The sequence below is a fragment of the Hyperoodon ampullatus genome (genome assembly GCF_949752795.1).
Source record: "Hyperoodon ampullatus genome assembly, chromosome: X".
In the NCBI taxonomy this organism is placed as follows: domain Eukaryota; kingdom Metazoa; phylum Chordata; class Mammalia; order Artiodactyla; family Ziphiidae; genus Hyperoodon; species Hyperoodon ampullatus.
The window spans coordinates 53,624,689-53,637,799 of NC_136913.1; positions in this window are offsets into that span (position 1 = coordinate 53,624,689).

The window sequence follows — 13,111 nt, forward strand, 5'->3', positions numbered from 1 at the left end:
CATAGTGTAGTGGCTAAGGGCGTGGATACCAAAGTCAGAGAGTCTGGATTCAACTCTGACCAATGCCATTTGCTGATCGTGTGACCTTCAGGGAGCTCATTAACTTCTTGAAACCTCATCTGTACAATGGGGGTAATGACAGAATTTACCTCATTGGATTTTTACTAGGATTAAATGAGATAATATTTATGAGTTGCACACAGAAAGCATTATCTGAGTGTTTCATAAAGTAAGCAAATCAAATCTTCCTACCAACACTCAGTGTCATCAACTTAGAGATGAGAAAATTTAAGCTGGTAGAAGTCAAATGCCTTCAAATTTGGGTCTGTCTGACTCCACTAGACCTCAGAAATGCTTGGAAGAGTGTAGTGCTGTCTACAATTTATTTTGAAATGCATCAAAATTTAGGTGGATTGGTGGATGGATAGAAGAACAGATATGTGATAAAAGAAGTCCAGGAAAATGCTAATTGTAGGATCTAGGTGCGGGCATATGGATGCTACCTGTAAAATTTGCTGTATATGTAATTTTTTTCATAATAAAATATCGGGGCCATAATACATCTACCTGGTAATGTTACTTCTCTGTCTAAAACCCTTGGTTTGTTCCCCAGCATTCCCACTTTCTAATTTGACCTCTTGTATAATCAGCATAGCTCTCACTGACCACCACCCCACCCCGCCCCCACCATGTGGAATTGGCAGAGCATCTGGTAGAACAGATGATAATGGAGAGAGAGGGAGAGACAGCGCTGCGTTCCTACTTAAGGTGACCAACTTGTCCCAGTTTGCCCAGGACTGCTCTGGTTTTAAAACTGAAAGTCCTACATCCTGGGAAATCCCACGGTCTTAGGCCCAGCAGTACTGTGAGCCTTCTTTCTTTCTGTAGTGTTAAGGGCAGCTGTCACCTGTTGTTTCTAATTCATGTCATAGCATGCTCAGGGGCTCTGGGCAGACAGTTTCAGATCTGGCCCTGACCCACTTACCCTGCCATCTGGGCAGATGCTGCCCCCTGCTGGTGATGGGGTGAACCTGTTACGGAACCTCCCACCACATTGCTGTGCACACCCAGTGCAGAGGCAGTTAATGCCTCCGCCGTTCTCCTCCATACATCACCTTAGTCCTAGCCGTCTGAGCTTGAAATTCCATAACCCTGACAACTCCAAGGGCCTGAGACACTGCCCTTGATCTCTGAGTTCTAATGCCAACCCTGACTCCAGACATTCTTCCACATCCTGACCAAGTAACCACATTGCCCACCAGGAAGCCTCTGGGTTCCATCCAGAAAGCAGAGAGGATGATTCCACAGCAGGCAGGTGGTTATATTCGTCCAAAAGGAGCAAGAAACAGATGTCCATACGTGGCAGCACCAGGAAAAAGTGAAGAGTCAGCCTAGGGGTTCCCCAAGAATACAAATGGCTGTTTATGGGTTCCCAAGAGAAAAGTGCACATAGAAGTGCATTCCTTCTGCCTAATGCTACTCTGGCATGGCACCATATCCCTTAAAAAACATGGATTGCCAGGACCCTTGATGGCTCTGTTTTTGGTCCGATGCCTTCTAATGTATGTCCCTCTGTGACACATGCATTGGGGTGAAGATAGACCTGAAAGAGACACAGTATAATAGCTTCTCTTTACTTAGTGAGCATTTACTATGGTCTAGGCATTGAACTGTGTGCTTCACATAATGCTCACATTTAACCTTCACAGAAGTCCTAAAAGATATGTGCGATTATTTATCCCCATTTCACAAAAATCGGAGGCACCAAGTGTGTTAGGTTTCTTGCCCAAGGTCGTGCAGTGAGTTGCAGAGCTGGGGCTCAAACCTAAGAAATCAGACACCAAAACTCAAGTGCATAACCAGTCTCCCAAAGAGATCCACAGTCTGACTTTCAATGGAAGTGCTCCTGGACACAATCACCATGAACTGCATAACTGACGTGAGTGTCGTCCTAAAGCCACAGCAGGACAGGGCGATGATACATTGGAAAGTATTGTTCAGTGCCCTCTCCACCTTTGTCTTTCTAGCCTATCATCCACAACCCAGGAATAATCAGAGCCCAGCAAGAGAGTACCTCAGATGTTACACTTCTTACTGACACTAAGCTTAGATTCACAACTGCTGAATCTATGGGTATAACTGGCTGCTGTTCTCCATTCTACCCCAATGGTGGCAATTACTTCTGCTACTACCCCGCCCCTCAGCGCACCACCAGCAGCCGTCAGCCACTTGCATGAGCAACATAGCTTCAAAAATTGCTATAGGACTCACTGGAGTTTACAGAGGAATAATGTGAAGCCAACACTCATCCCTGAGCACCAGAGAAGACAATCTCCATACAGAGGCCATCTTTATCACCCTTACCCCTGCAAAAATCTGGAAACGGTTACTAAGGAAACAAACCCCATGGCATTCTGTTTCCAGCTGCCAACGTCTATGAAGATTCACTTATCTGCCACTGCCACTGCTCCACCTGGCCTGCCTAGAGCACATTCCCCATCTTCTAGCCCTGTATCCAGCCCCAGCTAGTTGAGGTGGGGAACTGGAGAGCAGAATGGAGGAAGTCTGAACTTCCACTAGCACCACAGGCAAACCCAGTTTCTGGTGCAATAAAGGGTTTGGGGCCAGGCGAAAGCTTGTGAAAAGCCACCTTCCATCTCAGGAATGCTCATGAACACATTAGATTCCTTCACCAATAAAGTGAAGTCAAGGGCCAACCCTTACCAGGGAATAGCATGTATGTGTTGGAGGTAGGGGTGCTCCATCTTTGCTCTGACCATTTAAGCCAACTGGAGAAATGCACAAACTAGGTACCCCATACCTCATAAATGCCACAAGGCTGTTTATGACAAGTCTCTGAGGCACCCCCTTGCTTGTTCCTGACCTACATTTGCCCCAATTTCATCTTTTTGCAATGCACACTCTTGGCTCTTGACCTTGATTATACCTTTGGTCCCCCTTGGGTCTTGGGGTTTGGGGTTGATTGAGCAATGTTGGAACCTCAGCTCATCCACTGGCATGCTGTCTTGGGGCTTATGCTCTGGTTGTGGCCTCTCTGAATACAACTTTGACCTCAGTTGGTAGACTTTTTAGACTAGCTGGCCCAGTCCTGGCCCTGTCTTATGAGGACAATGGTAATCAGACACTTGCTCCATTCCCCTTCCCCTGTCCTGCCTCCCATCATGCTAAGCACTGCCCAAGCCAAACAGTGGTACAGCTCTGGCTGGAATTGCCCAGTATCTCTCAGTGCTTCCCTTCCCCTCTCTGACTCTCTCTTTTGTGGCCATTAGTGGCAGGGGGATAGATGCTGGTAGACATCCATATTGTTTCCTGTAGGCAACTCTAGAAGCCTTCTAAATTCCCTTTTTAATTTCCCCCAAAGCATTCTGCAGGATGGGTCACGATCAACCACAGCATGGAGAAGGTGTTGAGTGAGATGGGAGGACCTAAGGCTATGCTGCAATGCCAGCTGACGGGTGACTACTGGAAGATTAATGAGGTTTCCTGATGTATCTATTTAGTCCATCTTCTAAATGTTAATTTAGACACACTCCTTCTCTTCCTTAAGTTCAGGATTGGAGGAGGGAAGGAAGGAGAAAACCCAGTTTCAGTTTTGCCTCAGAGCCCAATAATATGATAGGTATTCACCCAGCCTAGGGCTCTTAGCAGCCTCTACTCTGTTATGCAACCAGCTTGATCAACTTCGGTATGAAGAAACTCAGCAGTTGTCCCTGGACAATCAGAGGAGTAAACGGCAGCACACCTTAAAGCTTCAAAAATAAATTCAATAATCCCTGTGTGACCCCATTAAAATCCCTTCAATAACTTGCCAGACATTAGTTCCCATTCCTTACACAGCTGATCCCTTGTTAGATTTGAGCCTAGGAATTTAGAGCTGGAAAGGTACTTAGAGTCCCTTAGTCAAACTCGTCCTCATGCTAACGGGAACATTAAGCCCAGAGAAAGGAAGGGACTGGCACGAGGTCACAAATCAGTCTTCTGCAGAGGAAGAGCTAGAACCGAGGTCTCTTCCTGTGTTCCAGCCTATTCTAGGTTCATGATGCCACCTTTGCCCTGATTCATCAAAGTAGTTAGATGTCCTTCTACTGGATACCCTCTTCTCTGAGGCATCCCTAAGTGATCTTGTCTTCAATGTGACCAAAGGTAGCCTCTGGCCATTGTAGCTGCAAGGCAGTGAGCTGTGATGGAGGGGAGGGGGCATAAAGGAGCTCGGTCCCATGGGACAAGCCATAAGCCTTAAAGGGCGAATCCATCTAAGGGCTTAGAAGAATACTTAGCAGGTGGTAGGTGCTCAATAAATGGTGGCTGTTATTCCTTAGTGACCTGGGAAGCAATACATCTTAATTCCAAGTCTTATTGCTTAGTACAAAGAAGCTGCTGACCAAGTTGTTACTCTGATGGGGACTGGCTCAGGGGCTGTGTTGGGCCTGAGCCTGCAGGTGGACACATGAGGGGCTTAGTTTGGGAAGAAGACATGGCTGGGGGACCCAAGGATGTAGAGGCTGGGGTCAGACAGATCTGAAATCTTTGTGACCTGGAGTAAGTCACTTTACCTTTCTGAGCCTCAGTTTGCTCATGTGTAAAATGGGGGTAATAGTTATTGCTCAGAACACCTCCCAGGACTTTGAGGAGGATCAAATGGCATAATGGATGATAAAGTGATTTTATGAATTATAACAAACAAACTCTCCTCATGTTAGTTGCACACACGCGTGCATGTGTGTGTGTATGTGCACGTGCATGTGTGTTTGTGAGTGTATTCTGTCACAAGGGCTATCTATGTTCTTGAACCCTGACTCAGAAGGTGGCAAGAAGCAGAATTGGAGTGACCACGCTAGGATGTCACTCTGAGGAAGAGCTTCCCCAGAAGAACAAACCGCAAGATTAGCCAGGGTCCAGTTAAACTGACTCTTCTTTTTTTCCCATTCTGGCAGCAGTTTAGGGTGAAAGACTTGAAATCTTTTTCTAAGATTGAGGCTACCCTATGAGCTAAATGTTGAATCACCTAAAAATTATTTATTTATTGATTATGTGAGCTCTGCCTCAATGACCATTTGAGGATCCAACTAGCCCCAGGATCTGGTGGTATTATGAATTTCAAATCAAAATTATAGTCTCATCTCTGCCACTAACTTCCTGTGTGATCTTGTGTGTGTCTCATCTTCTCTCTGGGCTTCAATATTCCTAGGAGTCAGACAAGATCAGTGGTTTCCAAATGCTGGTCCATGGCCTGGATGCCACAGAATCACCTGGGAAAGGAAGACCACTCAATGCCTATGAAGTAGCTATGTTGATGAGTTGACATGAATCTGATCAAGTCTCTAGATGTAATTACCACATTACAGGATATACAAGGGACAGAGGAACATGTTAAATGACACCATAGGAATGCAATCAAGTAAATTCAGAATGTAGGAGATTCTGTAGGACAAATGTGGTTTCACCAAGAAATAATGGAGAGAGAGAAAAGAGAGTAATAGAATGAATTAGCTTTCAATGTGATGTTTTAACAAATTACCACACACTTGGTGGGTTAAAACAACACAACTTTATTATCTTACAGTTCTGTAAGTCAAAGGTCCAACACGGGTATCACTGGGGCAAAACCAAAGTGTTGACAGAGCTCTTTCCCTTTCTGGAGGCTCTAGGGGATAATCCATTTCCTTGTGCTTTCCAGCTTCTAGAGACTGCCCACACATCTTGGCTCATGGCCGCCTTCCTCCATCATCAAAGCCAGCAATGTTGAATCTCTCTGACATTCTTCTGTACTCACATCTCCCTCTGATTCTTCTCTCCTGTCTTCCTCTTCCACTTTTCAGGGCCCTTGTGATTACACTGGATCCACCCAGATAATACAGGATAATCACCTTATTGTAAGATCAGCTAATTAGCAAACTTAATTCTGCCTGCAACCTTAATTTCCCTTTGCCATGTAACCTAATGCATTCACTGCTTTCAGGGATTAGGATGTGGACATGTTGGGGGGGGGCATTAATCTGCCTATCACTGATAATTTGTAGGTTAAAAGAGAATTAAGATATGAATCAACAAAATACAATTTTTAGATCTTAGATTGGATCCCAATTCAAACAAACTAACTGTAAAGTATAAGAAAAGTCAGGGAAATTTGAGCACTGATTGACTATTTGATGACATTAGGAATTGTGAACTCTTTAAGCTGTGATAATGATACAGCAGTAATGTTGGGAGGAAAAGAAAAGGGTCCTTATCTTTTAGAAATACATACTGAAGTATTTTAGGATGAAATGAAATGATGTTTAGGCTTTGCTACAGACTATTCCAATAAGGAGGTGAGAGAGTAAAGAGGGATATAGAATGGCCATGTGCAGACAAATGTTAAAACTGGGAGGTGGGTGCTTGAGGTTTGATCACACTATACTCTATTTGTGTATACGCTTGAAAATATTCATTATAAAATCATCTGGGGAAAAATGGGCCACAAATTAATAGTAACATTTTTTTTCCTAGCTCTACCCAGACTCCCTCAGTGGGAAGTCAAGGACATTGAAATGCCTCCTAAGGAAACCTGGGAATCCTCAGGAGGTTCTCATGTATTCTGCTAATATATTCCTTCTGATTACTACCTGGTGTCAGTCATTTCACTTCATTTTCCTCTTGCTCCCTGGTGTGATGCCCCCTTTCTATGCTTGATTCTTGAGCCACTTGGTCTGTTTTATGAGGAAAAGCAGACACTACTTTCACTAGTTCCATGTAACACAGGCAAAGTTGCCAGTGAAATCTCTAAGTCCAACTTTCATGAGACTTAGGAATGGGTTCTCAGAGACTGGGCAAATGTGAGTGGCAGACCCTATACTGTACTCAGAATCTTTCCACTGAACACTGAGCCATTATTCTTGACTCTCCCACCCTTTAGGGTAACTGTTTCCCAAGAAGGCTCCTTGGTTTCATATGCAAACATACTCCTGTGGAGTTGAAGGGGCCATCCTATTGGCATTTCAGTTCTATCTGACTTCTGAAGTGAGCATAGTTGGAATATCTGTTATACTCCAAACCATTGTTCTAACTAGGCATTAATTGATCCACATTACTGATGAAAGAACTAAAGCCCAGAGGTTAAGTAATTTGCCTAAAGTCACAATATTAATGCCGTCTGGAGGAAGCGAGAATATGCTCACTCGGGCAGTAGGAGGAAACAGGATGGGACCGATGGGCAGGCAGACTCCTGCCTGGCTGCAGGTGGCCCTGGATGAGGCCATCCCATGCACCCTGACCAGGGGAGAGCAGCCAAGATGGCAGAGTAGAAAGACCCTAAGCTCACCTCCTCTCATGAGCACACCAAAATCACAACAATCTGCAGAACAGCCATCATTGAAAAAGACTGAAACCTACCAGGAAAGATCCTCCATAGCTAAAGACATAAAGACGGAACCACAACGAGACTAGTAGGAGGGGAAGACTAATGATGTAAGCAAATCCCATACCCTCCAGGGTGGATGACCCACAGACTAGAGAATAATTACATTACAGAGGTTCTCCCACAGGAGTGAGCGTTCTGAGCCCCATGTCAACAAACCCCCCTCCCAGGTGTCCGGCACCAGGAAGATGAGCCCCCAGAGCATTTGGCTTTGAAGGACACCAGGGCTTGATTGCAGGAGCTCTGCAGGACTGGGGGAAATGAAGATTTCACTCTTTAAGGATGCACACAAATTCTCATGTGCACTGGGACCAAGGGCAAAAGCAGTACTTTGATAGGACACCAAACTAGGCCTAACTGCTGGTTTTGGAAGGAAGGGGGTGGCTATGGCCCACCTTGGGGATGTAGACACTGGTGGCAGGTATATCGGAGAGAATTCATGTGTGTGAACTCTCCTAGAGGCTGACATTTTGGCACCAAGACCTGGCTCCATCCAACAGCCTGAAGGCTCCAGTGCTGGGATGCCTCAGGCCAAGCAGCCAACTGGGTGGGGACACAGCCCCAACCACCAGCAGACAGGCTGCCTAAAGACTTCCTGATCCCACAGCCACCTCTAGACATACCTCTGGACACAGCCCCTGCCCACCAGAGGACCAAGACGCAGCTCCACCCACCAGGGTGCAGGGACCAGCCCCTCCCACCAGGAAGCTTACACAAACCTCTAGACCAGCCTCATCCAGCAGGAGGCAGACACCAGCAGCAAGAAAACTACAGTCTCACAGCCTGCAGATCAAGTCTGCAAACACAGGCCAGACACTACCCTGGGACCAGCTGGCCCCCGGCCCTTGGGGGGATGAGTGGGGAGTGCACTGCAGGGACAGATAGGATGTCTCCTACAGAGGGCCACTACTCCAAGATCGGGAAACGTAGCCAACCTACCACATACATAAAAATACAAGTAGCAATTTAGGCAAAATGAGGTGACAGAGGAAAATGTTTCAGACGAAGGAACAAGATAAAACCCCAGAAGAAGAACTAGGTGAGGTGGAGACAGGCAATCTACTCGGGAAAGAGTTCAGAGTAATGATCGTAAAGATGATCAAAGAACTTGGGAGGAGAATGAATGCACAGAGTGAGAAATTGGACGTTTTTAACAAATAATTAGAAACTATAAAGAAAAACCAAACAGAATTAAAGAACGCAATAACTGAAATGAAAAATACACTAGAAGGAATCAATAGTAGACTAAGTGAGGCAGAAGGACGGATCAGTGAGCAGGAAGACAGAGTAGTAGAAATCACTGCTGCCAAACAGAAACAAGAAAAAAGAATGAAAAGAATGAGAACAGTTTAAGAGACCACAGGGGCGACACCAAAGGCGCTAATATTCGCATTATAGGGGTCCCAGCAGGAGAAGAGAGAGAGAAAGTCCCGGAGAAAGTATTTGAAGAGATAATAGCTGAAAACTGCTTTAACCTGGGGAAAGAAATGGTCACCCAAGTCCAGGAAGCACAGACAGTCCCATACAGAATTAACCCACAGAGGAATAAACCACAACACATTGTAATCAAAATGACAAAAAATAAAGACAAAGAGAGAGTATTAAAAGCAAGGAGGGAAAGGCAACAAATAACATACAAGGGAACTCCCATAAGTCTATCAGCTGATTTTTCAGCAGAAACTCTGCAGGCCAGAAAGGAGTGGCACAATATATTTTAAATGATGAAAGAGAAAAACCTACAACCAAGAATACTGTACCCAGCAAGGCTCTCATTAGGGTTTGATGGAGAGAGGGGAGAGAGGCAGGCCTGGAGAGAGCACAGAAGATCCACGCCATCCCCACATACCTTGTCTTATGCATCTCATCTATATGGCTGTTCCTGAGTTTTATCCTTTTATAACACACTGGTGATCTATATCAGAAAGATTCTGTTCCATTATCTCCAGTTGTCTATGGATTCTGTTGAGAAGGCAGCCATCTTTTAAACTGTCGTTCCTGGGGAGCTTTGGAAAGATTCTCCATTTTCTCTGGTCCTCCATGGAGTCTGCTGAAAAGGCAGCAGCCATCTTTTAAATCGTTGTTCCAGGATAGGTTCTCTGGGGGCAAGGACACTGGTGGCAGACGCTCCAGAGAATATTGATCAGCGTGAGCTCTCACAGAGGTCCCCATCTTGGCACCAAGACCCGATCCCACCCAACAGCCTACAGTCTCCAGAGCTGGAATGCCTCAGACCAAACAGCCAGCAAGACAGGAACACAGCCCCACCCATCAGCAGACAGGCTGCCTAAAGTTGTACTGAGCTCACAGCTACCTCAAAACGCACCACTTGACACGGCCCTGCCCATCAGAGGGACAAGACCCAGCTCGACCCACCAGAGGGAAGGCACCAGTCCCTGCCAACAGGAAGCCTGCACAAGCCCTTGCAACAACTTCATGCACCAGTGGTGGACACAAGAAGCAAGAGGAGCTACGATCCTGCAGCTTGTGGAAAGGAGACCACAAACACAGAAAGTTAGACAAAATGAGATGACAGAAATATGTTGCAAACGAAGGAACAAGATAAAAACCCACAAGAACAACTAAATGAAGAGGAGATAGGCAATCTATCTGAAAATGAATTCAGTGTAATGATAGTAAAGATTTTCCAAAATCTTAGGAAAAGAACAGAGGCACGGATCAAGAAGATACAGAGAATGTTTAACAAGGAACTAAAAGATTTAAAGAACAAGCAAACAGAAATGAGCAATACAATAACTGGCATGAAAAATACACTAGAAGGAATCAATAGCAGAATAACCGAGTTAGAAGAACGAAAAAGTGAGATGGAAGACAGAGTGGTGGAAATCATTGCCACAGAATAGAATAAAGAAAAAAAGAATGAAAAGAAATGAGGACAGTCTCGGAGACCTCTGGGACAATGTTAAACAGACCAGCATTCACATTATAGGGTCCCAGAAGGAGAAGAGAAAGAGAAAGTGCCTGAGAAAATATTTGAAGATATTATAGCCAAAAACATCCCTAACATGAGAAAGGAAACACTCACTCAAGTGCAGGAAGCACAGGGTCCCATATGGGATGAACCCAAGGAGGAACACACTGAGACACATATTAATCAAACTGACAAAAATTAAAGACAAAGAAAAAAATATTAAAGCAACCAAGAAAAAGCAACAAATAACATACAAGGGAATCCCCATAAGGTTCTCAGCTATTTTTAGCAAAAACTCTGCCCGTCAGAAGGCAAGATTGGCATGATATATATATATATATATATATTTGTGTGTGTGTGTGTGTGTGTGTGTGTGTGTGTGTTTGTGTGTGGTACACGGGCCTCTCACTGTTGTGGCCTCTCCTGTTGTGGAGTACAGGCTCCAGACGCACAGGCTCAGCTCAGCGGCCATGGCTCACGGGCCTAGCCGCTCCGTGGCATGTGGGATCTTCCTGGACTGGAGCACGAACCCGTGCCCCCTGCATCGGCAGTTGGACTCTCAACCACTGTGTCACCAGGGAAGCCCCATGATATATTTAAAGTGATGAAAGGGAAGAACCTACAGCCAAGAATACTCTATGCAGCTAGGCTCTCATTCATATTCAACAGAGAAATCAAAAGCTTCACAGACAAGCAAAATCTAAGAGAATTCAGCACCACCTAACCAGCTTTACAACAAATGGTAAAGGAACTTCTCTAGGCGGGAAAGAGACCAGGAACTTATAACAACATTGTAGCTATACACACTGCTATTCCAAAACCTCATGGGAATGCAGCACACCCCCAACACTACGATAGATACACACACAAAAAAGAAAAAGCAACCCAAACACAACACCAGTGATAGTCATCAAATCACAAGAGAAGAGAACAAAAGAGGAAGGGAAGAAAAAAGACCTACAAAACAAACCCAAAACAATCAAGAAAATGTCAATAGGAACATGCATAATAATAAGTACTTTAAGGTAAATAGATTAAATGCTCCAACCAAAAGACATAGACTGGCTGAATGGATACAAAAACAAGACCCGTGTATCTGCTGTCTACAAGAGACTCACCTCAGATCTAGGGACATGTACAGACTGAGAATGAGGGGATGGAAAGAAGTGTTCCATGCAAATGGAAATCAAAAGAAAGCTGGAGTAACAATACTCATATCAGAGGAAATAGACATTAAAATAAAGACTGTTGCAAGAGACAAGGAAGGACACTACATAATGATCAAGGGATCAATCCAAGAAGAAGATATAACAATTGTAAATATACATGCACCCAAGATAGGAGCAGCTCAATATATAAGCCAAATGCTAACAGCCATAAAATGGGAAATCGAGAGGAACAAAGTGATAGTGGGGGACTTTAACACCCCATTTACACCAGTGGACAGATCATCCAGACGGAAAATCAATAAGGAGTTCATTGAAGCATATGGAAGTAACCTAAATGTCCATCGACAGAGGAATGGATAAAGATGATATGGTACATATACACAAAGGAAAACTACTCTGCTTTAAAAAAAGAATGAAATAATGCCTTTGCATCAACACAGATGGACCTATGGATTGTCATATTAGGTGAAGTAAATCAGACAGAGAAGGACAAATATATGATATTGCTTACATGTGAAATTTTAACAAATGGTGTAAATGTACTTATTTACAAAACAGAAATAGAGTTACATATGTGAAAAAAATAATCTTTTGTTTAAAAATGGGGAAAGCAGGGTAGGGATAAATTGGGAGATTGGGATTGACATATACACACTACTATATATGAAATAGATAAGTAATCAGGAGCTACCACATAGCACAGGGAATTCTACTCAATACTCTGTAATGACCTATATGGGAAAAGAATCTAAAAAGGAGTGAATATATGTATATGTATAACTGTATCACTTTGCTCTATGCTGGAAACTAAATCAACATTCAATAAAAAATTTAAAAAAAGAAAATCAATAAGGAAACACAGGCCTTAAATGACACATTAGACCAGATGGAGTTAATTGATATTTATAGGTGTTCCATCCAAAAACAGCAGAATACACTTTCTTCTCTAGTGCACATGGTACATTCTCTAGGACAGATCACCTATAGGCCACAATTCAAGCCTCAGTAAATTTATGAAAACTGAAATCATATCAAGCTTCTTTTCCAACAGCAACACCATGAGATTAGAAATAAATTACAGGAAAAAATTAAAAATACAGAAACACATGGAGACTAAATGATATGTTGCTAAACAGCCAAAGGATCACTAAAGAAATCAAAGAATAAATAAAAAAATATCTAGAGACAAATGGCAATGAACACATCATGATCCGAAACCTATGGGAGGCAGCAAAAGCAGTCTAACAGGGAAGCTTATAGCAATATAATCTTACTTGAGGAAACAAGAAAAATCTCAAATAAAAAACCTAACATTACATCTAAAGCAACTAGAGAAAGAAGAATAAACAAAACCTAAAGTTAGTAGAAGGAAAGAAACCATAAAGATCAGAGCAGAAATAAATGAAATAGAGATGAAGAAAACAGTAGCAAAGAAACTAAAAGCTGATTTCCATGTGCTGTAACTACTTAGCCCACATGCTCTGGAATCCATGTGCCACAGCTAGAGAGCCTGCACACTGCAAGTACTTAGCCCGCTCACTCTGGAGCCCACATACCACAAGTAGAGAGCCTGCATGCCACACCTACTGAGCCCAC